Source organism: Tenrec ecaudatus, chromosome 11, assembly GCF_050624435.1.
Source record: "Tenrec ecaudatus isolate mTenEca1 chromosome 11, mTenEca1.hap1, whole genome shotgun sequence".
NCBI lineage: Eukaryota > Metazoa > Chordata > Mammalia > Afrosoricida > Tenrecidae > Tenrec > Tenrec ecaudatus.
Genome location: NC_134540.1, coordinates 20,805,826 through 20,828,119, shown reverse-complemented (window position 1 = coordinate 20,828,119; position 22,294 = coordinate 20,805,826).

The window sequence follows — 22,294 nt, the reverse complement described above, 5'->3', positions numbered from 1 at the left end:
TGACCCAGTCATGGTAGTTTTAAATGCCTCCTATGCATGAAACACTGGACATTGAATGGGGCAGAGCGAAGAAGAGCAATGCATTTGAATAACGGTTCTGGGAAGAATATTCAAAATACCATGAACTTCCAGAACAACAAACAAATTCATCTTGGACGAAGTAATTTGGACATGTTACCAAGACATTAAATTGTGTCATGCTTGGTGAAAGGACAGTACATTAGTTAATTACATGCTTGGTGAAAGGACAGTGCATTAGTTAATGTGGCTCCTTTAGTCAGTCTTAACTCCCGCTAAATGACCTTGTCCTGAATAGTTCTGATAAGAATGTGGGGAAGAGAGTGATAGGACTCCCTGCAGTGCTATTTTGCTGTGTATAAAGCGAGCCCTCTGAGAAGCAAGAGGAGGGATCTCATTCCCAGCAAGAGACAAGAGGAGAGCACATCCTCTGAATCCATGATCCCTGCACAGTGAGCCTCCTGGATTAGAGGACAGCCATAGCATCTGAGGACCAGCAGCAGACCCGGCATTCAAAGCAGACAACAGAGGATGGACTTCCTACCCCACAGAGCAAAGTAAGACTGGGGGTTTTAGTGCAGGAAGCTGGCTTTCTGAGGGGGATGCCTCTGGGATCTTAACTTGGGAAGGTGGACTTGCTGACCCCTGAAGTGGAGCTGAGTGTCTGCAGTCTGAAGCCTACTGGAGCGGGGAACCTCTGGGCATTTAACTCAGGGCACTGGGTTTGTTGACCAATTAAGCGTAAGTGGAATGCCTTCGGGTTAAGGCTTATAGTAGAGGGGGATGCCCTTTGGGCATTTATTAACAGATGGATCGAACTCTGTGACATCCCTGGATAAACAACTCAACTCTGAGCATTCCTCACTGGCGTTATAACTTGTTTACTTCCTTAATAAACCCTTAAATCATGAAGTTTGTCTGTTAGTTCTTCATAGCCATTGCATTGGATATCAGAAAATAGAGAAGTAAAATAGAGGATATTCAGACAGTATTCTTGGTAAAGTGGAGGGGCAGCACAACAGATGGATAACCTAGACCAGATAGATTGACACAGCACCTTCAATAAACAGACGCGCAATGGGAGGACGGCATAGGACCCGGCAGTGTTACATGCTGTTGAACATAACATCACCATGAGTCTGAACCGACTTCACAGCACCCAAGAGCGGCACTATAGATATCCCAAAATGTCCCTTTCTAAATACTCAAACAAAATCCTGGAAATTTCCTTTCCCTTTGCCATAGTTTCATTTCTCTCTCTCCATCTTAGCCAATTTTATAACATTTCTCCCCAGATAGATTTTATATCCTTTCTGTCTCCCAAAGCATCACAATTTTAAAAAATGCCATGAGCCACACACAAAAATGATGAATGGGCCTAGCTGTCAATGGCTATGTCACCGTCCCAGTGGATACTGCTGCCTTGGGCTCCTCCAGATTGTTCTACCATATGAGGGGCTTCAATGACACGGCGTCTTTGTCACCCTGCCAGGGCTCCCCGCTGTGTGGAGGTCCCGTTGAGCGAAGCTCTGCTTATTTCAAATCATACCAACCGATATTCTATCTACCTCATGAAGCTGACATTGATTCACCCACAGTCACTTATGATTTCTGTTATTCGGTATAATGTACACATTTGCCATCCTCATTTTATGTACAAGGATTATGCTACTTCAAAGGAGCGTTTGATGACATTAACCATGCCCTCCTTGGTAGGGGGTGGGGGAGGGGGTTGTCCTTTTCTTTCTAGGATACCATTTATTATTTCCTGTTCTGCCTTGGGTTGGACACTATTTAAGGTCTTCTTCACTACTACCCTCCCCACCCCACCCACCCCAGGAATTGCTGTATCAGTTATCTGCAGCTTGCTAGCACGTATTTAGAAGATCTCTTTGTTTATGGTGAGGGACAAAAATGCTATGTGCAATCTTAAGCAAGACCCAATAGGACGGTTGGAGTAGGGAATCCCAGGTTCTGAAGTCAGCTATATCCCCTGTTGTTGAAAGCAACTCGACTGTGGAAAAGAAGGTCTTGACTAGGATCAGGAATGCCTAACTGGCTCACGGTGAGAAACTAGGTGAGGGAGATGCCACCAGCAGCTGGCTATTATGGGATGCACCGACTCACAGATTAGGTCTGTTGCTGCTGGGCACTGTTAAGTTGATCTCTTTTTCACTCATAGCAACCTCATGTCACAGAGAACTGTGCCAATGGATTGTCTAGACTACACTCTTTACACATCGCTAGGTCTTTCCCCTTCAGAACTCCTGGGTGCGGTTGGATTGCCAAGCTTTTGGTTAGCAGCCAACGATAGAAGTCCTTAAGTTTGGGCGACTGCAGTAGTCATCTGTCAGGATAGAGAAGACTCCCTGGACAATGGGCCTGCATAGCTCCCATGGGCACAGAGTTTCTAGGCCATGTGGCTTCTGTGGTGACGATCATGTTTTGCATGCACACGCTTCTCTCAATTTGCCCCCAGGGTCTCATGGAGCGGCTCTCCCTATGAACACCTTTTAGAAAAGGGAAAGGTCTGGGCCTGAATCACCGATGGGCCATTGAATCTCTTGTCAGTGTTACTATACGATGACCTCCTTAGGGATGGCATTATGCAGGATGGGGAGCAGTGACAGAGAAATCCAGCCAGTGGGCAGAGCTGCAAGCTGAGTACTGGGTCATTACTTGCTCTTGTTGGGAGGTCGATGTAAGCAGAAGCACAGCTCATGGTGGTTCACCTTCAGCGATGATGCACAGAGCTAGTTGATCCAAGGACAGGAAGGAACAATGTTGGAAGATAGCAAATGAGCACATTCATGCGAAAAGCACGTGCCTGGGCAAATGGAAATAGACTCACGAGGTGCAGACTGTGCTATTTGGTTCATGTCCATCCAAGAACATCCCGTATGGAAGAGGATTAGCAAAAAAACAGGAGGGAGATTGTCCTCAGAATGTCACTAGCTGCTCTCCTTTGGTCCAGGAATTGTGTGGCCAGGAGGGTCACTTATCAATCTGTTGCCTCTCAGCTCAAATCTACCTGTTGGGTTTTCTCTGTGAAAAGAGAGATGAGCCCTTTAAGTCTTTTCTTCTGCCAGGTGGTATAATGTTGTGCTTTGTTAACGGAGGGCACCGCAGAGACACTGCAGCGGCAAACAAGGTTCTAATGTGCTTCCCATTAGAGTCCTCTAGCGCACTGCCTTCCCGCCTCTGGACGCTGCAATGCAGGGCTGGCAGCCGTGCCCAGCATGCAAGAGCTTCCTCCTGATCTGGTGGCTTTGTAGAAGATAAACTACGGGGAATACTGCCCCATCAGCAATACTCCCTGACATCCCAGAGAGCAGATTTGGGGCAAGTATTAGAAGTCAGATATCAAAGAAGATCTAAAAGTGCAGTAACCAAGTGACGCCTCTGCTGTCCAGTTGATCATAGCATGTCTTCTCTGACAAGGTCTTGATCTTTAATGGGACCCAGAGGCTCTTCTGAGAGCATACCAGCTCACGCCTTGGTGCAGCGGTCGTCTCTCTTAGCTGCGGTTTCTTTGTCCTTCAGAGTTCTCGTTGACTATGTCTAGGAAATCTCTCATTACTTATGTGTTCATGTGTAGCTAATAATTCTTTATATAAGTAGCTCCTGACTTTTGATATATTTGAGTTATGATTAAACACATTAAAAACGGCCAGGTTGTTTGTTACAGATCTTATCATTAATAATATGCTTCAGAAGCTAATTTGCTGATATTATCACTCTCAGATGTTCATGCCTAGGTGTTGAATTTTATGATTTGCTGTTCAAAACATTGCCAGATTTATAAAGATACTTAACATTTATAAGAGATAATAATGACAATGTAAAAACAGCTGAGGTATCTAACAGATGTCAGAAACAAGGCTGGAAGAGCCATTGGAAGGGGACCCCATTATAAGTAGGGGACAACCTATATTACCTTTCTTTCCCTATTCATATTACCATGTGGTTTACCATCCCTGAATGTACTCAGATGAGCAAGGTAGATTCATATTTATCCTATTTATCAGAATAGAATGTACTCAGAATGTGGCAGCAGCACAGTAGCCAGTGCACCAACCCTACTGAATGTACTCCCTCTCTGAAAAGTTTATTTTGATCCTACTGCCTTTGCCGAATGGCCACAGCTCAGCAGTAGACCAATGCTGAGATTCTGTTCTAGCTCAAGCCCCTACGGATTACAGTTAGTCACTAGATGGTCTCAGTTGATTTCCATGAGGTCCAGGGGAGTACATCTGAGCTTTTGCTCAGTGATAACTATAAATTAGCAACTGTAGTAATGGCAGGACAATGAGAGTTTAACAATCATGAGCACCATCTCCGTATATAGGAAGACCTGTACCCCTTCACCGGGCAGGGAATAAGCTAGATCCACTTTAACAATGATAGAATGGGCAGTGGCAAGAAAAAAATAGTGAGTACAAATAAAATCACTTACCTTTGCATATTAACTATTTATTATTTTCAAGATTGGACCTAGCTACTAAATTAAAGTATTTGTGATGGGTTAGTTTTAAAAAGTAATATCTTACTATGTTTTCAGTGCAAATGTACACAGCAAGTTAGATGTCTATTTCTCAATCACTGCATACATTGTTCAGAGTGGTTGGCTACATTTTCCACAATGTGCACATTCTCGTTCTTTCTTTGCTGGGTGTTTTACTTCGAGTATTCACTCTTCCCTGTCCCCTTGCTTCTCACCTTTGCTGCAGAGCAAATATTGGCCATTTGGCTTTACAGATTTTCTTAAAGATGTGCAGTACTAACTGGTAATATTTTATGGGCCCATCTGTTCTTTAGCTAAAAGTTGCCCTTAGTGAATTGTCTTGGTTCAAGTTTTATGGGGTCATCAGGGCCATAGTCCAAGAGTCCTCTGGTCTTAACCCATCCATAATTCTAGAATGTTTAAAAATTTGAATTATGTTCCACATTTCCTCTCTTCTATTATCAGGATCTACCTAGTATGGCCTTAATTAGATGGTAGTTTAATCATAGGCCGAAGAAGACCTGCTTCTGGTCTCCATGGTTCAGGGAGACCCTGGGTCTGCAGTCTAGTGCCGTCTATGACTCTTTCATTTCCTTCATTCACATTGGCTTCTGGCATGAGAAGGCTGATATTGGTATCTCAGCATGTTGCTTAAAATTTTTTTTTCAGTTAATATCTTTAAACAGGAGCCCATATAAATTTATTATTTATTTCCATGTTTGTTGTTGCTATTATACACAGCAAGACATAGGCCTATTCAACAGTTTCTTCGTGTACAATTCAGAAGCTTTGGTGGTGAAAGCTGAGAACAACGAGAGTCTCTGCTCGCAGGAAGATTCATAGTCTCTGAAACCCAAAAGGGTGGGACTGCTCTGTCTGAAAAGGCCACAATGAGAGAAAGGTCAACGGTACTAGGGACATGTACAGTTCCGTGACAATAATTACATTCTTTGACTTAGGCAACCATAAACACCCCACTTTTCTGAGCTTTTCCTCCATTGACATAAATGCAGGGCTCCCTAAGGTTCCTGTCTGATCTTTCTAGTTGTTCTTGTTAACTCATGGCAGCCCCTTGTGGAGCAGAACCAAACACCGCCTGGCACCCTGCTGTCTTCACAATTACTCTTCTCTTTGAGCCCATTGTTTCCACAGTTTTGTCAAACCATCTTGTCAAGGGACTTCCTCTTTTCCACTAGCCCTCTGCCTTACCAAGCTTTTCCAAGTACAGGAGCAAAGTCTTTCCACCCTTGCCTCTAAGGAGCATTCTGGGTGTACTTCTTGCAAGACAGCTCTGCGTGGTTTTTGGCAGCTCATGGCACTTTCAATATTCTTTCCCAGCGCCATACTTCAAATGCATCATTTTTTCCTTATTCGATGTTCAACTTTCACATCTATATGAGGTGACTGAAAATATCATGGCTTGGGCCAGGTACAACTTAGTGCTCTAAGTAACATCCTTGCTTTTCAACACCTTCAAGAGGCCTTGGGGGCAGATTTACCCAATGCAAGGCATCCATTGATTGTCTAACTGCTGTTTCCATAAGCATCAACTGAGAGTCCACGCAAGATCAAACACTTGACAACTTCCTTTTCTTTCTCTGTTTATCAGGTGACAGCTACTGATCCAGTAGTGAGCATTTGGGTCTTCCTTGTGCTAAGTTGTAGTCCATACTGAAGGCTGCAATCCTTGATCTTTATCAGCAAGTGCTTCAACTCCTCCTATTTTTAGCAAGCTAGGTTGTGTCATCTGCATATTGTAGGTTGTGAATAAGGCTTCCTCCAATCCTAATGCTGCATTCTTCTTCATATACCCAGCTTCTCTGATGATTTTCTCATTGTACAGTTTAAATATGTACGGGGAGAGGATATAACCCTAATGCACACATTCCTTGACGTTAAACCATGAATATTCCCTTGTTTTCTTTGCACAACTGCCTTTGGATTCATGTCTGGGTTCCACACGAATAGCTGTTCTCAACTTCATCCTGTATAAATAGTTCTGAAAAGAGCAGAATGCTCAAAGCAGACATATTTTCCTAGTTAAGGTAAATGATTACTTGGTTTCAAAATAGATTTTGGAGGATATTTTTGGTTTAAGATTTAAAGATTATGTCAGGCAATGGTTTTCGGGGTCCACTCACCCTTCTGGTTGTAGGAAGCCTGGACTCCATTATAATTTGAAAATGTATCCTGCATTTTCCCTTTTTGGTCAGGATATTTTATCAAAATATTCACAAAAGGTAACTATGCACTCTTCATTTGGGGGTGGGGGTGGGAAGCAGCTGTTTATGAAGGCTGTCACCCATTCCAATTCCTTCACCTATTCCTGACTCTCCCTTCTTGTTACTCCAGGTGAACAAAGATCAACAGTATGACTGGAAGATTTTGAGAACTTAGGAACTACAATATGAACTGGAAGTTAGTATAAAAGCACTAACCACATTAGCCCAATTAATTTAGATGTCCCATGAAATCACAACCCTAAATCTACCAACCATGAGGTGTTTAATTGTATATTAGCAGCCTCATCAACTTCTTTCTCAGTTATTGTTATAAATCTCAATTACATAACTTTTTCCAATTTAACTTTCTATAGGTGTACACCTTATAGAATAATTACCTGTAAAACCCTACTCTAATCAATATGTTTTTCCATAATAATGAATCAAAACTCAGTTTTCCATAAGCAATAATTGCCCCTTCCTTCCTCTCCTTGGCCCTGATAATCACTAGTGAACTTTGTTCTCTCTCTATTTATCTTTTATTTTTTTAAAAAATGATTTTATTAGGGGCTCAACTCTTTTTACAATCAGAACATACATCATTTGTGTCCAGCACATTTGTACATATGTTGCCATCATCATTCTCAAAACACCCACTCTCCACCTGAGCCCCTGGCATCAGCTCCTCATTTTCTCCTCCCTCCCCGCTCCTCCTTCCCCCCGAACCCTTGATAATTTATAAATAATTATTATTTTATCATAGCTTACACCATCAGATGTCCTCCTTACCCAGTTCTCTGCTGTCCATCCTCTAGGGAAGAGGTTACATGTAGACCTTGTCATCTGTTTCCCACTTCTCCCTCACCCTCCTTCCACCTTCCCGATATCGCCACTCTCACCACTGTCCCTGACGGGCTCAACTGTCCTGGATTCCCCGTATTTCCAGTTCCTATCCATGCCAGTGTACATCTCCCGGTCCAGTTGGTTATGTAAGGTAGAATTGGGATCATGATGGTACGGGGGAGGAAGCATTCAAGAACTAGAGGAAAATTGTATGTTTCATCGTTGCTACACTACACTGACTGGTTCGTCACCTCCTCACAACCCTTCTGCAAGGGTATGTACAATTTCCCCCAGATGGGCCTTGGGTCACCACTCAGAATTCCCCCTCATTCACGATACTATGATTTTTTTTTTCCATCGATGCTTGATACCTGACCCCTTCAATGTTTTGTCATATCACAGGCGGGTGTGCATTTTCCATGTGGGCTTTGTTTTTTCAGTTAGATGGCCCCTTGTTTATCTTCCAGCCTATGGGACCCCAGATTCTATATATTTTGACAACTGGGCACCATCAGTTTTCTTCACCACACTTGTCCACGCACCCGCTTTGTCTTCAGCATTCATGTCGAGGTAGGTTGGTGTGATTCTTCCTTGTGAGCTTTGTTGTTTCTTAGTTAGATGGCTACCGAATTGTGATTGTCTTCAAGCCTTTAAGACCCCTGATGTTATATCATTTGATAGCTGGGCACCATCGGCTTTGTTCGCAACTTTTGCTTACGCACCCAATTTGTCCTCAGTGATCTAGTCGGGACAGGCTGGTGTGCTTCTTTCATGTATGTTTTATTGTCGCTCAGCTAGATGGCTGCTTGTATATCATCAGGTCTTTAAGACTTCAGGTGCTATATCTTTTGGTAGCCGAGCACCATCAGCTTTCTTCACCACTTTTGCCTGCGCACCCATTGTCATCAGCCAATCGTTCCAGGCTTTTCTTTTAATATAAGTGAGGTCATGCATTATTTCACTCAGCATAGTGTTTCCCAGCTCCATCTATATTGAACTATGCTTCAAGGGTCCATTTCTACTACTAGCTGATAGGATTCCACTGTATATATATATATGATATTTTATTTATTCATTCATTGGTTGGAAAACATTTATCTTCTTTCAACCTTTTGGCTCTTTGGAATAGTGCCCCAGTGAACAACATTGGTGCACAAATATTCGTGATAGTCTCTACTTTCAAGTATTTTTATTTTTGGATATATACCCAAGATTAGAATTGATGGATCACTGCCATTTCTGCTTCCATTGTTCAGGCTTTCAGTATTTGAAAATGCTTCAAAATTATGCATCTAAGTTGACTTGTTGGACTTAACAACAATAACTAAAATGGTATTTCTCTTGTTAGTGTGTTGAGAAATCACCATGCTGTTTTGAACAATGATTGTACCATTTTACATGCCCTCCAGCCATGGGTCAGGGTTTCAAGGTGTCAGTATCCTCACCAACATTACTTATTTACTGTTCTGGTTTTTAGTCAACTAGTGAGCATGACATTATATCGCACAGTGGTTTTAATTTGCAGCCCTCTGGTGGCTAATAACATTGAGCATTTTATCTTGTGTTTGTTGGTTATGTGAAATATTGGCTATTCAAGTCTTTGCCCATCTCATGATGGAGTGATTTGACATTTTGTTATTAAATTGTTCAAGTTTTATATATGCATTTTGTTTCTTAGATTCTTATCAGATATATGTTTTTCAATTATATTCTCCCAGTGATTAGCTGGTTTTAAAAGTTTTTTGGGGGGGGCGGGTAAAATCATTTGATGAACAATCAATGATTTATATTTATTTTCTCTTTTATAAGATCCCATTTATTTGTCTTTTATTGTTTGTGCTTTCATTCTTGCACTAGGTCGGTCCCCCATTGTTAAAGGCAGGCCTGTCGCTTGTGTGCCTGCATCTCCTTTTGCGAATTGTATGGAAGTAGATTGCAAAGCCAGCTCTAAAATCCATTTCAAGCTTCTTCTTTTTTTTTTTTTTTCGGTATGGTGGGTGGTATGGATCCTGTTTCGTTTTCTGCATGTAGAAAGGCAGTTTTCTCAATGCCGTTTACTGAAGGCACCCTTGGTTTCCATTTGAGTTGACTTAGCATCCTTGTCATCAGTCATTTGATCACAGGTGGGATAAGATTTTTAAATCATTATGGTGTTAAAACCTTTATAATATAAATTTTCCATTTTAACCAGTTTAAGTGTACAACTCCATCGTCTTAACTGCATTCACAGTGTTGTGTACTATCGGCATTGTCGAGGATTATACTTAAAGTAGTATAGAAGCAAATATGAATCGCATAAAGCATAGACTGAATTATACCCCACTTCTAGATTTCCCTTTTATTCCAATTAACACTATGGTGTGCACAAGATGGTGGGAGTGAAATCATATCTCATTGGGATTTTATGAAGATACTCACCATAAAAGGCAATAACAATAACTTTTAAGAATATTGAGGCTTTGATATCAGAACCAAGATTTGGGAGTCACTGGATCTTCCCTGTATGTCTTTCTTTTTCTAGTCTAGGGTTTTTCTCTCACCACCACATGCGATACTCATGGGCACCCCTTCAGTCATTCTGACAGAAACTCACACCTGGAGGGGTAAAGGAGAGAATATCTCCAGGTATACACTTTGACCACCGGGGCAAGAACAAACACTTGCCATTTTTTTCCCCTGGGAGGAACAATATCGGGATGCGCTCAGTACGGCTACTCACAGGTTGCAACCGGCACTGAGCCTCAGTTATTCTTAGTGGTGACCTGCTCACAAAGAAATTTTGACCTGGTTGTCCCTCTTTCTCTGTAGCACTATTTCTAGCCCTTCACCCCTATTTATTGGAATTCTTTAGCAAATTAAATGATCCCACTCAGGCCTGTGGGTTCTCGTATAGGGAAGCATCGATTTTCACATTGACTTGTATTCTGTCAGCAGTCCCTTTAAGTTTGATAGTTTACAGGATTTCAATTTTTGCACCTTTCTTTCTTTTTGGAGGGCTGGGGCTACTCATTTTTCTGTTTTATTTCATATAGTTGAGTGAATTAGCCACAGTATTATTGCTGATGACTACATATCTGTTCCTCTTTGTCTACTCTTCTGATATATACAACTACATGTTATTTTCTATTAGATTTTTCTACTTAAATGTCCAGGATAGTTTAACTACAGTATTAAAAAATTGTGAACTCACATTTACTGGAAATCATTCTCAAACTCCTTTTTCTACGGTACTTTCTATTTGCTGAGTGGTCTTATCATGCTCTGAGTTAAACAAGTTAGAAATGTATAAGTGAATCCTGATACCTTGTTTTCTACAGACTCTTAGGAATATAATAAGCAACGTGTGCCTTTATCCTATTGATGGTCAACTCTCAATTTTGGTGAAACGTGCATGTTCTTTCTACTGCTCTAGCTCCCAGATTGCTCCCACAGCTTCCTGTTTTCAGGTGCTGGACTGCACCATGGATGGGAGACACAAGCATACATTAAATTAGTGGAGGTAACAGATGTGTCTGTGTCCACTATTTATTTGTTACATTGTGGTGGCTTGAATTTACATGTATGGCTCTCTGTCCACGTCTTTGTAACGCTCACCAGATGAAAATAGGGTGTGTGCAACTCTAATCTAGAGCACCACTCACTTTGCCATGCCACCGGGAAGGTAAGATGTAAGAGAGTGGTCTCAGACGCAAAGAGAGAGCAGGCATCCTGTGACTATCGAGAAAGCACCCCCGTGTGAGATGTCTGTGGCAGGTGGTGGAGGCACGGAGAGCTGGAGCCAGAGCACTGTTGGTGAAGCTGAGTGGTGGGCTTCACACACTTGTTATAAGGCAGCGACCCAAAGACCAGGTGGTTGAGATGCTTAGGAGCAGAGAGCCATGCCTCCTAGCATAACTGAGAACAGGTACTTCCAACCAAACAGCTATATCCTTGACATTGAACCTGTTAGCTTTTCTCATGAACCCTGTAATTGTGAGTGTAGACTGTGAGCTCTCTATGCCATCGCAGCACGTTATTAAACCGAGTCCAATAAATGGAAGTGGACATATTTGACCTCCTCTGACGTTCCTGCTTTTGAATCGTAGTACAAGCAAAGCACATCGAAACTACCATGGGCTGTTCAAAGGACAAACCAGCCTATCTTGGGAGGAGTTTCCCTACAGGGCCAGGTTGTCAGGAGAGGCCAGTTCCTGGAGAAGGACATCGTGTTTGGTAAAGTAGAGGGGCTCTGCAGTAGAGGCAGGTCCTCAAGGAGATGGATGGGCACAGCAGCTGCAGCAATGGTCTCAAGAATGGGTACAATTGTGAACATGGTGCAGGAACCAGTAGTGTTTCCTTCTGTTATGCGAAGGGTCACTGTGGGTTGGTCATGAGTTGAGGGCACCTAACACCCACATCTGGCTTCTCTAGGGCCACAAGTCAGGGCTCCGACATATGTCCATGCTGCACCCGCCTTTTCCTGTTCTGACACCAGCCGCCCCCCTCTGGCCCCTCTACATCTATGCTGGGTTTGATAAAACGTTATAATGCCCACGCAAAACTCGCAGACAGTATTCATAGTTAAGGAGGTTTGGTAGGGCAGGCAATAGGTTACCAAAAATCAGGATCAGCAAAGAATCCAGATAACATCATTAGTCAGCCAGCAGCTAAGTCTCCTCTCAGCCACAGTATGCCAACTCTCTCTCTGATCTCCTGTCTTTCTGCCATGCACCCCCTTGGCTGTTGCCTTCATGAGCAGGAAGCCAGCTCACCTGTTGCTCTGTCCCATGATGCCCCAGTCTTGGGCCAGGTGAGAAGGGAATCCATAGGGTGTTGCTCCTCTGAGTTTCAATGCCGGTCTCTGATACATCTGGTCTTGGTGACCTCTATTATTTCAGGCAGAAATCTTGAATGTGCTCTTCCAAGGTTCTTGGGGCTTCTCTCCTCTCTGCATCTTCAAAGATGGCCCACCCTTACAATCAGAGCAGGGGGCCAAAACTGGTCAGTCCCTGCAGGGAAAAGGCTCCTTGTTCCTAAGGCAAACAGGACAGGACCACCACCTTCCATGTTCATAGCCCCTGGGAGAATACTGATGGCTCAGCCATGGGCGCTCATGAAGCAATGGCTGGCCTCTCTCTCCACCTGAGATAAATGGGCAGTTACCTCCTGTTCCCTGACAAAAGCTGCAGAAGGCATCAGTCTGCAAACTTATCAGTTACTTCATGTTCCCAGCCTCAGCCGCCCCTCCCATCTGTGAATGACTTTGCGGATATTTTATTGCTTCATTGTAAACCTTGAAATTGTGACTTTTCCTTTTGTGTAATCCTGGAATGAGATGAAGCTAGAGGAAGAGCATTTAGACCTGCCCCGAATAAAGTCTGGGGCCCTGGAGTTTTTATACTGCACAGATTCCCACACCCAGCAAGGTTGTACATAAGTTTTGTGTATAATTTTTTGCATTGCTGATCATGACCCCTCTTGAATCCACTCCTAATATAAGAACTGCTCTTATCTTATAAATCCCCTCAGTTAGTTACAGACAATCTGTTTGCATTGCCCACCTAATCATTGATAGGAGTTTTAGAGACTTGGGTAAGAGAGACCTAACATGAACAGTTAAACCTTTGTCAGTTGATCTCCTGTTTAATGCACTCTGAAGCTGATCTGGTTTTCAACATTTTCTGTATTTTTGTTTGTTCATATTAGTATATGTCTCAGAGGTGTTATGTCATTGGGATCACCCTCTAGAAGCTGTGTTATATGCCTCTCTCTATTTCAGTATGTGAAACTCAGGATTGATGACCCTCTATGAACAGCAAGTAGAATAAGGGTTTTGAGGGTGAGGGTGGAGAATGCAGTGCTGGTTGGGTGGGAGTAGTGTGTGTGTGTAAAAGGGAGATGATGTTGAGGAGTCCACGAAGAAAAAGAATGTTTGGAAACAGATTGTGGTAGCAATTGTACAATTCTGCTTGATGTGATTGAACCATGGAATGATATATGAATTAACTCCCAATTAATAATAAAATAAATATATACATACATTTAAATGCATATAAACCTAAAACAAATAAATAAATAAATATCACCCCACCACATCCAACAGGGATGCGGAGTGCCGTGGCAGGGATGGCTGGGTTAGAACAGGATGAAGAAGGAAGATGGTGGAGGGAAGCCTGTCTGACCTCTGTCTGGTGGCAATGAGCCTTGGACTGGTGCGGAAGTGGGTTCTCCTCCTCCTTGTGCTGTAGGATGAGGCCAGATGTAGCTTCCAGCCCATTTCATGATAACAACGTTTTTATTTCTAGGGACAATGCTGAACGTAGGATTCCATATGACACATAAATACTCAAAAGACATTTACTGAAATGAAATACATACCTGATTCTTGGGTGATGTTATAAACACTAGAGGATTATAATTTACAGGAGGAATTTAGTGGGCAAAATAAAAGGAAACTATCTTTCCATGACACTAATGTTTGTTGGCATCTTATCTACCCCCATCCCATAGCAACTCCATGCAAAATACTACCTGGTTTTATACTGTCCTCGTGATTGTACAATTATGATCCATATGGTGTTCACTGGCTCAATTTAGGATGACCTTCATCAGGCCTTTCCTTCTTAAAATGGTATTTTATCCATTTTCAAAATATTGTACTGGAATTGAACTGTGAAAGAATACATAATAAAGGATTTCCCATGCGAAGGCTTTAATGACAATGCACCCGCTCACTCTTCAAGGGCAGCAGGGCTTCTACGGGAGGATTTGGTTGGAACCCTGACCCTATCCAACCTGCCTTCGGATTTTGCCACTTCCAGCTTCTTTTCGTTTTCGAAACTCAAAGGACATTTGAAAGGTACACAATCTGAGTCCCTTGATGATGCCAAAGCTGCCATGTTGATGTGATGTAGATCAGAGAGGGCACAACTCTTCAGGGAGGGGTTAGAGAGATGGAAACATCACTTCCGAAGTGTATGTAGATCAACATGGAGGATGTTTCAAGGAAAACGTAGTTTTATAGTTTGATATTCCTCTACATAAAAAAGATATCTTTATTTTGTACATTTACTTTCCTCTTAAGTAATTTAAATAGTTTCATTAAGAAATGAAGTAGCTCAATTAAGTTCAAATGTAATTAATTAGTAAGATAGGATTGATAGTGACACTGAAGTTTATCTCAAGTAACCCTGGCTTTAGTAGAAATTACTTGTTTCCTCAGTGTCTTATAATTCAGACTTTAAAAAAAAATTAAGATGATATTGCTTCTTTGACTAACATAAATCAAGACAAGGAAAAACTAGTACTAGAGAACACTGATTGAGAAGCTTTTTGAAGAATGATCTGACTTTAAAATAATAAGGTATTACAATTAAGTACTTAAATAATATATACATATATATCAATGATACTCCTCCCTTGAAACACTTTATCCTTTATTGAACATTTTCTATTCAATTGTAATGTAAATATTAGGCTGAACTTACTAAGCTTTTTTTTTTGCTCTGGATTGAAGCCAAGCACCAATAATTGCTGCTATCCCTTGCTATCCCAGGTGACTTTGCCATCTGGATTTGCATCCTCCCCCTCAGTGAGCAGGGCTGTTGCTGAAATACGGGGGCCTGGCCTTCAGGCAAGGAAAAAATGGAGGGAGGAAGCAGTCTGAGAGAGGCTGGCATAATTCCGCTTCTTTTTTGGATCTAGAGTGTGCTGGCAGTTTGTGAAGATCTTAAAAACGAGACCCAAGGTATGGGATTTGAAAAGCAGCTATCGTCCCAGGTCCCAGTATTCAAGTGTTGTTCACAGTTGAATGTCTCGGATATTATAAATTATTTACTTCCGGTTATGATCCAGAGAGACTTCACAGTCTTAGTCTCATCAAAGATGACTGGGAAGCCTGCTAAACCTGCAGAGTAATTTGCAGATAGGAGAGCCAGGCTGTCCATTAGCGGCCGTGCAGGGCCCTTTTTAGATCCACTCTAACTGAGGGGTTCTGGGAAAGAATGCTTCCTTGAAAAGGACAATCCATTTGATTTGTTCCATGTTTGAGACAATGGACCATTCCTGAAAAATGCATGCCTTCTCTCTCCACAGAACAAAGAACATTCAAATCCAGGCCTCTTTCAGCGCCATATATGCTTTTTCCTGTGTGTGTGTGTGTGTTTAATCCATTTGGTGGGAATCACCAAAAATTCACAAGGAAGGCAGTCACCGGCTGCCCTGTGGCCACCACCTGACAAGGCTGTCATTGGTGGGGTTCTCTACACTGGTCCTCCTTGCTGGGAAGGCAGGCATTTTGCTTTGCGCTGATTTGTATGAGACTTGACGGAGCAGTGCTCCAGGAGTGAGCTCGCAAATGCCAGTGAAGATGTAAAACGGAGTAGATGTCACAGCACAGAGGACTCGTGGGAAGGGGAACCCATTCATTCATTCATTCACTCATTCATTTTTTCCTACATGTGTATCTTTTTCTTACCATTTAGGTCTTTTGACATTTCGTTCTGGGCAACAAATTGGAGCATCCCACATTAGACCCTCCGTGCTAGCATCTTTTTTCATACCTCAGCTGCCTTTTTCATATTCTAGTCCTAATGCTACTTAGGGTTGGTTTTATAGTAAACAAAATTATCAATTAATCCCTGGAAATACACCTTTCAAATCTTAAAATCCATCACGAATCAGATGTTTAGTTAATATATAATCAACGTATTTTATATACAATCATATTCAAATCATAATATATTTTTGCATAAGTTGGCTTTATACTAAGTTAGACCCCTTTATTTGGAGATGCCATCAATGTTTTTTAATGTCATGCCTTACAGGAAGATGCCATAGGCTAACCTTAGTGGTATTTCCATTACTGCCCCCTAACGTTAGCCATGAAATAAATGTTATCCATGGATATTAACCACCGTATATAGTCGTGTATAAGCCAAGCTTTTCAGCACAAAAAAAATGTGCTAAAAAACTGGGATTCGGCTTATACATGGGTCAGCCTGGCTGACACTGCAGGGCTTTGAATGTTTGTTTACTCACATCTAACCAATCAGAGCCGTCCTATGACGTGTATCTTTGAATAAGCCTTTTAAAGACCGTGTGCGAAGGATGTGGCATGAATGGATGTCATCTGGTCAAGCCCAACTAACAAAAGGAGGAAATCTCATGAAGCCTGACATAGAGTTAATAGGAAAGTGGGTTCGAGATGCATGGGAAGACATTCCAGAAGACATGGTGCCACGTGCCTTCCAGAAATGTAGTATTAGTAATGCTATGGATGGCAGTGAAGACTGCGCTTTGTATGAAAATGACAGCAGTGATGGTGATGACGGCGATCTCAGTGAGGACAGCATCTATGATGACTTCACACCAGCTGAAGCTCTGCATTCGGATACGGACGATGATGAGGAATCTAGTTTTAAAGGATTTTAACTCTTTATATTTTAGCTTGGTTGCTGATTGAGCTCAGGGAATAGTACTCTTAAGGTATCATTGTTGATGCCTTATTGTTTTTGTTGAACCTATTTTCCACTTACTGCGCTGGTTTACTAGTGTTAAATGACTTGTCTTTTATTTGTGTTTTTTATTTAAAATAAATATTTAAATACTTTACCCCACTGATGTCTCAATTTTTAGCAATTTTATTTTCATTTGTTTTGATTCTTGAAACTCACCAATAGCTTCTGCAATTTCCACCCTAGACTTATACTTGAGTCAATCAGTTTTTCTGGTTTCCCAGGTAATAATTAGGTACGTCGGCTTATACTGGGGTTGGCTTATATTTGAGTATATACGGTAAGTCTTTTTCTAAAGACTCTTTGTTGCCAGTGAAGAATGCTGAACATTCTTCCCACCTGAAATTCACTGCATTCAAAGCATTCTACTTCTTTTTCTATTCCTGATGTTATTTATTATATACAACTATGTGGTTATCTGATAGTAACTTGATATGTGTTTGGGTGCAAGCAGTTTATGAGAATCTTAAAGATGCCAGTGAATTCCAGGAAGTATTCTTTTGAGCCAAAGTGCTGGCTGGGATGCCCATGCAGTGAGTTGTTTCTGGAATAAGTAATGGGTGACTATTTTAGATAGTTATCAGGTAGCCAGCCATTAGTTACAATTTTCAATTAATTCTTTAAGATTTTTTAAAGTGTCCTGAATGGACCTCTGCAAACAGTTAATCTATGAGCCTTGGTGACAGGCTTTAAACTGTCAAGGAATATTTGGGTATTCCAAGCAGTTTAGCACTTGGCTGTTAACAGGTGGCATAGTGGTTGCCTGTAACTTTGATGGTGTAATAGAGTTTGGGCTGTCATCACAAGGTCAGCAGTTTGAGACCAGTTGCACCATGAGAGAAAGATGGGGCTTTCTACTCCCTTAAAGAGTTAGAGTCTTGGAAACTCATGGGGACAGTTCTGTCCGACAGGGTCAGTATAAGTTGGCATAGGCTCAGTGGAAGTCAGTTTGTTTCCTAATTTTTCTGCTAACTGAAATTTTGATGGTTGGAACTTCCCCAGAGGAGTGTAGTATCTACTAATAATCTACTTCATCTAGTGATCTACTTTTAAAAACTATTAGTTGAAAACATGATGGTACACCATTCTACTTTGACACGTGAAGGTTCAATGAGTTGGAATTGACTCCGTGAGAGTTAATTAATAATGTCAGGATATCTTCTCAGTTTGTTGCTATTTGTAAAACAAAAGCAAAATTTACCCCAGGTTCTTCTTTTAAAAAAAAGATGTAAAAATCATATCCATTAGTCTTCCAATGTTTTCTCACTGTTTTCTCTCTGGACTTCCTTTCTCATCTACTCTTGTCTCTGTTTGTCTTCCTATAAAACCAGTTCTTGGTTATAGGCGACTTCTGGAAATCTTTGAGCATCAACTTTTTGTTTCTGTCTGGGACAATGACTATACGTTCCTTTTACTCTTTCTTTTTTGATGCTTCATGCATCAGTCAATAATTTGCCCCTTGTCACTCAAATTTTTCTTTAATTCTTTCAGCTTGCAATAAAGAGTGTGTTCTCTCTTTTTGGCTCCCTGACTTCATGTGAGGGGGCAGTTTAGAGAGACGGAAACCATTACAAGTGTGAAGATCTAGAGGGGGGAAGATGGCTAAGAAACAGGTCAACATTTCTATGATTTTGTAATTTCTTCTTATTTACCTTCATATACTTACTCATGTATTATCCTATAATATCTCTTGGATTTTTCTTCTGTTACAGAGTTAAATAATAATAAAAGAGTATTCCTTTCTGTGAAATGCCTAGCTTTATGTAAATAAATACATTTATTCATCCTAACAATATGTGGTAAGAAATGTAGATATCATCCACATACAATATTTTACAGTGATGACTTCATAAAGTGAAGATTCTTCAAAAAAGACTAGATTTTCAGAAATCTGAAATTCCACACGCACGGTTCCGTTTCTTGCTGTGTTTTCTGTTGCCATGGTCATGTATGCTTTATATACCTATGGGGATATTCCTGATGGCTGCCTTTAATGCTGGAGGGATTACAGACAGCAAATCCTGGATTTACTGTTAATAAAAAAAATCTTGCTTTGATACATTTCTTGATTTACTTTATCAATTTTTTAAAAAATCATGGTATACATAAATACCACTAAGCAAAAACAAAACAAACATCTTTGATCCGTTTTATGTTGAAGCATATTTCCTCTGGATTCTAAAAGATTATCCTATCCGTGGTACTTTTGATTGAGTTATTACTCTGACTGGAAAGATCCAGATGAGACAGAAATTTTCCCTACACCCCACATAGACGATTCTTTGTTTCATTCTCGAAACTTCCATCCATCAGGCTGTTACTGTCTGTCTGTGGAGTTTTTCCAGATACTGAAGACTTTTTCCAGAGGAAAAAGTAAACAACAACAACAAAATAAAACAAAGAAAACTGCCACCCCTCTCTGAAAACTACCTGTACCATTTACACAGAATACCTTCCAATTACTTGCATTGCTGCTTCATTTACTTACAGATGTGTTTTAACTTTGAAATTAGACTCTACCTTGATAGGAGGGACTGCGATTGTTTTATCAGATATCCTCCTGGGCCCTACTGCAGAGAGTCTTAACAAATTAATTTATTAGTTAACTGTTTTATAATAATATAATGCTGTTGTTGGTAGGTACCATTCACTTGGTTTTTGCTAAGGATGGGCCCATGAAGGTCAGGATGAAACATTTACGTTCCCTGCACCAGGCTCATAACTCTGGCTATGCTTGCGTGTGTTGCTGCCACGCTCTCATTCTGCCTTGTTTAGGCTTTCTCTTTCTTTCAAGACTTTACCAAGCCTAGATAAGTAACACTGACTGTATACATAATATGCTCCAGGAACAACTATAAATTAATTAGTGTTCAGAAAACCTGGTAATTAAATACCTCCATTTACTTTGTAGATGAGAAAACCAAGGCCTAGAAAAGGTGAGAGAGCTGCCTGAGGTCAGGTAGATGCCTAGGGCCTGGTTTAGATTCCACTGGATTAAAACTGTACTGTGTCTTCTGAAATTATTTTCTCTGAAATAATTGTTTCTATTGCTCTATATTCCCTGAGAAGCCCTGGTAATATCCTGGATACTAATTGGGCTACGATCTGCAAGATCACTAGTTCAAAACCACCAGCTGCTCTGTGGAAGAAAGTAAGGCAGGCTTTCTACTCACATAAACAGTTACAGTCTCAGACACTCACGGGGCTATTCTACCCTGTCCTATAGGTTATTGACGTAATGACAGTGATTCTGCATTCTTGTTTTGTTTTTCTCAATAAATTCTGGCATCATGTTTGAAGGGTAGGGGTTGGCTATTTTATATGTGACTGAGAGGCGATAATGAGAAAAGCAGTCAGATTTACATGTCCAGTGACCTTGGCTTGCTTTAATATTTTACACCATATTGCTGGAACCTCTAACTTATTAAGAGGAAAATGTAAAACTTTTATGTCTTGGTGTATGAGGAGGTTGAAAATTCTATACCACTTACAGCGATGAGGTGTGTTTATGTGATGTTGAGGCTGGAAAGCTAAATGTATTTTTCCCAGAACCACTGGCAGCTAACACTTATGTTACAAATATATTACTTAATATAATATTTATTGAGATTCCATCAAATAGTTTCATTTGTATTAGACTTGTATATAAAACAGAGTTAGGTGTCAAAGACACAGGGGAGGAGACATCTATTTTACTTATACAGATTATAGCAACAATGAATTCAAATGTCTTAAACATAATGGCAACATTCGATTTTATAGTTATAGATTAATCACGGTAGCGTTTTCTATTACAGTTCAGTTTGCAAATATTTTTCCTGTAAGTTCAGTGTAAAGTCTCGTTCTTCATATCTTTCCCAAGCAATGTTCTAGCCATTGATAAATAATTATAAATCTCTTCTGCTTGAGCTTGTTACGGGGGACCTTTATCTCTGCAACTATTTTCTGATTCATACACTATTTTGTTTTAATATTTAGTTTTTTAGGTATTAATCTAGATTTTGTAGCTTCCTATAAGACAGAGAAGGGGGAAGTATAATACCAACAAAACACACACCATTCCTCTAGTTCTTTAATGCTCCTTGCCCCGACTATCATGACTCCATTCTACCTTACAAATCTGGCTGGACCAGAGCATGCTCATTGGTGTAGTAGAGAAAAACCCTCACCACATGAAATCCAGGACAGATAAACTTCTCAGGAACAGTAATGGAAGCAGCTACACTATGAGGCCAGGGAAAAGTTGGGGAAGATGGGGGAAAAGGGGGAACTGATCGCAAGGATCAACAAAACATATCTCCCTCCCATCATCCCTCCAGGGGGTTGAACACCAGAAACATGGGTGAAGAGATGGATGGTAAGGTATGAAAATAACAATAATTTATAATTTATCAAGGGTGCACGAGGGTGGGAGTGGGTAGGAGGGAGAGAAAAAAAGAGGAGCTGATACCAAGGGTTCAAGTGGAAGGAAAATGCTTTGAAAAGGATGATAGCAACATATGTACAAGTGTGATTGATACAATTGATATGTGGATTTCTATAAGAGCCCCCAACAAAAATATTTTTTTAATACAGAGAAGCATTCCATTTTTGTTTGAGAAATTTCTTTGTGCACTGGCTACTTTTTCCTGCTAATAATCTTTTCTTTATTCTCATTAAAAGGAAAATTTAATAAGATTTGGGAAGAAAAGCTTTCGAAATAATCTAACATCTGGGATTGTTAATTCATTCAGGCTAAATGTATTGGGTCCTTCCTTGATGTCATCGACAATTTTTCCAGGTGAGAAAGAGGCTGCAGTGAACACAGAGCAGAGTCCCTGTTTGGGGAATGGATCCTTTCCCCCATTAATGTATAGATTAATGCATTTTCCAAGAACCTTGAGATTCCAAACTAGTTAATAGCATTTCAATACCTTGATCTCCCACAGCACACTAAATATTCAAGAATAGAGAGATCTCCTTTTGGCATCTGCCTGACTCATTGAAAGGGTAGCTTGCTTGCTAATCTGTAAGATGGAGATTTATATTTATACCTGGCAATGAGGATGACAAAACCGGCTCATTGGAGAATAACTTCTATGTTGGATGACTCAATGTTGAGGAGAAATAATTGGCTATAGTGAGGGGAATCATTTTGCACGCAGCACTAGCAATAATATAGAAAACCTGATGAAAGACAGAGAAGGTCTCTTTCAACAGCTGTGTTAAAATGA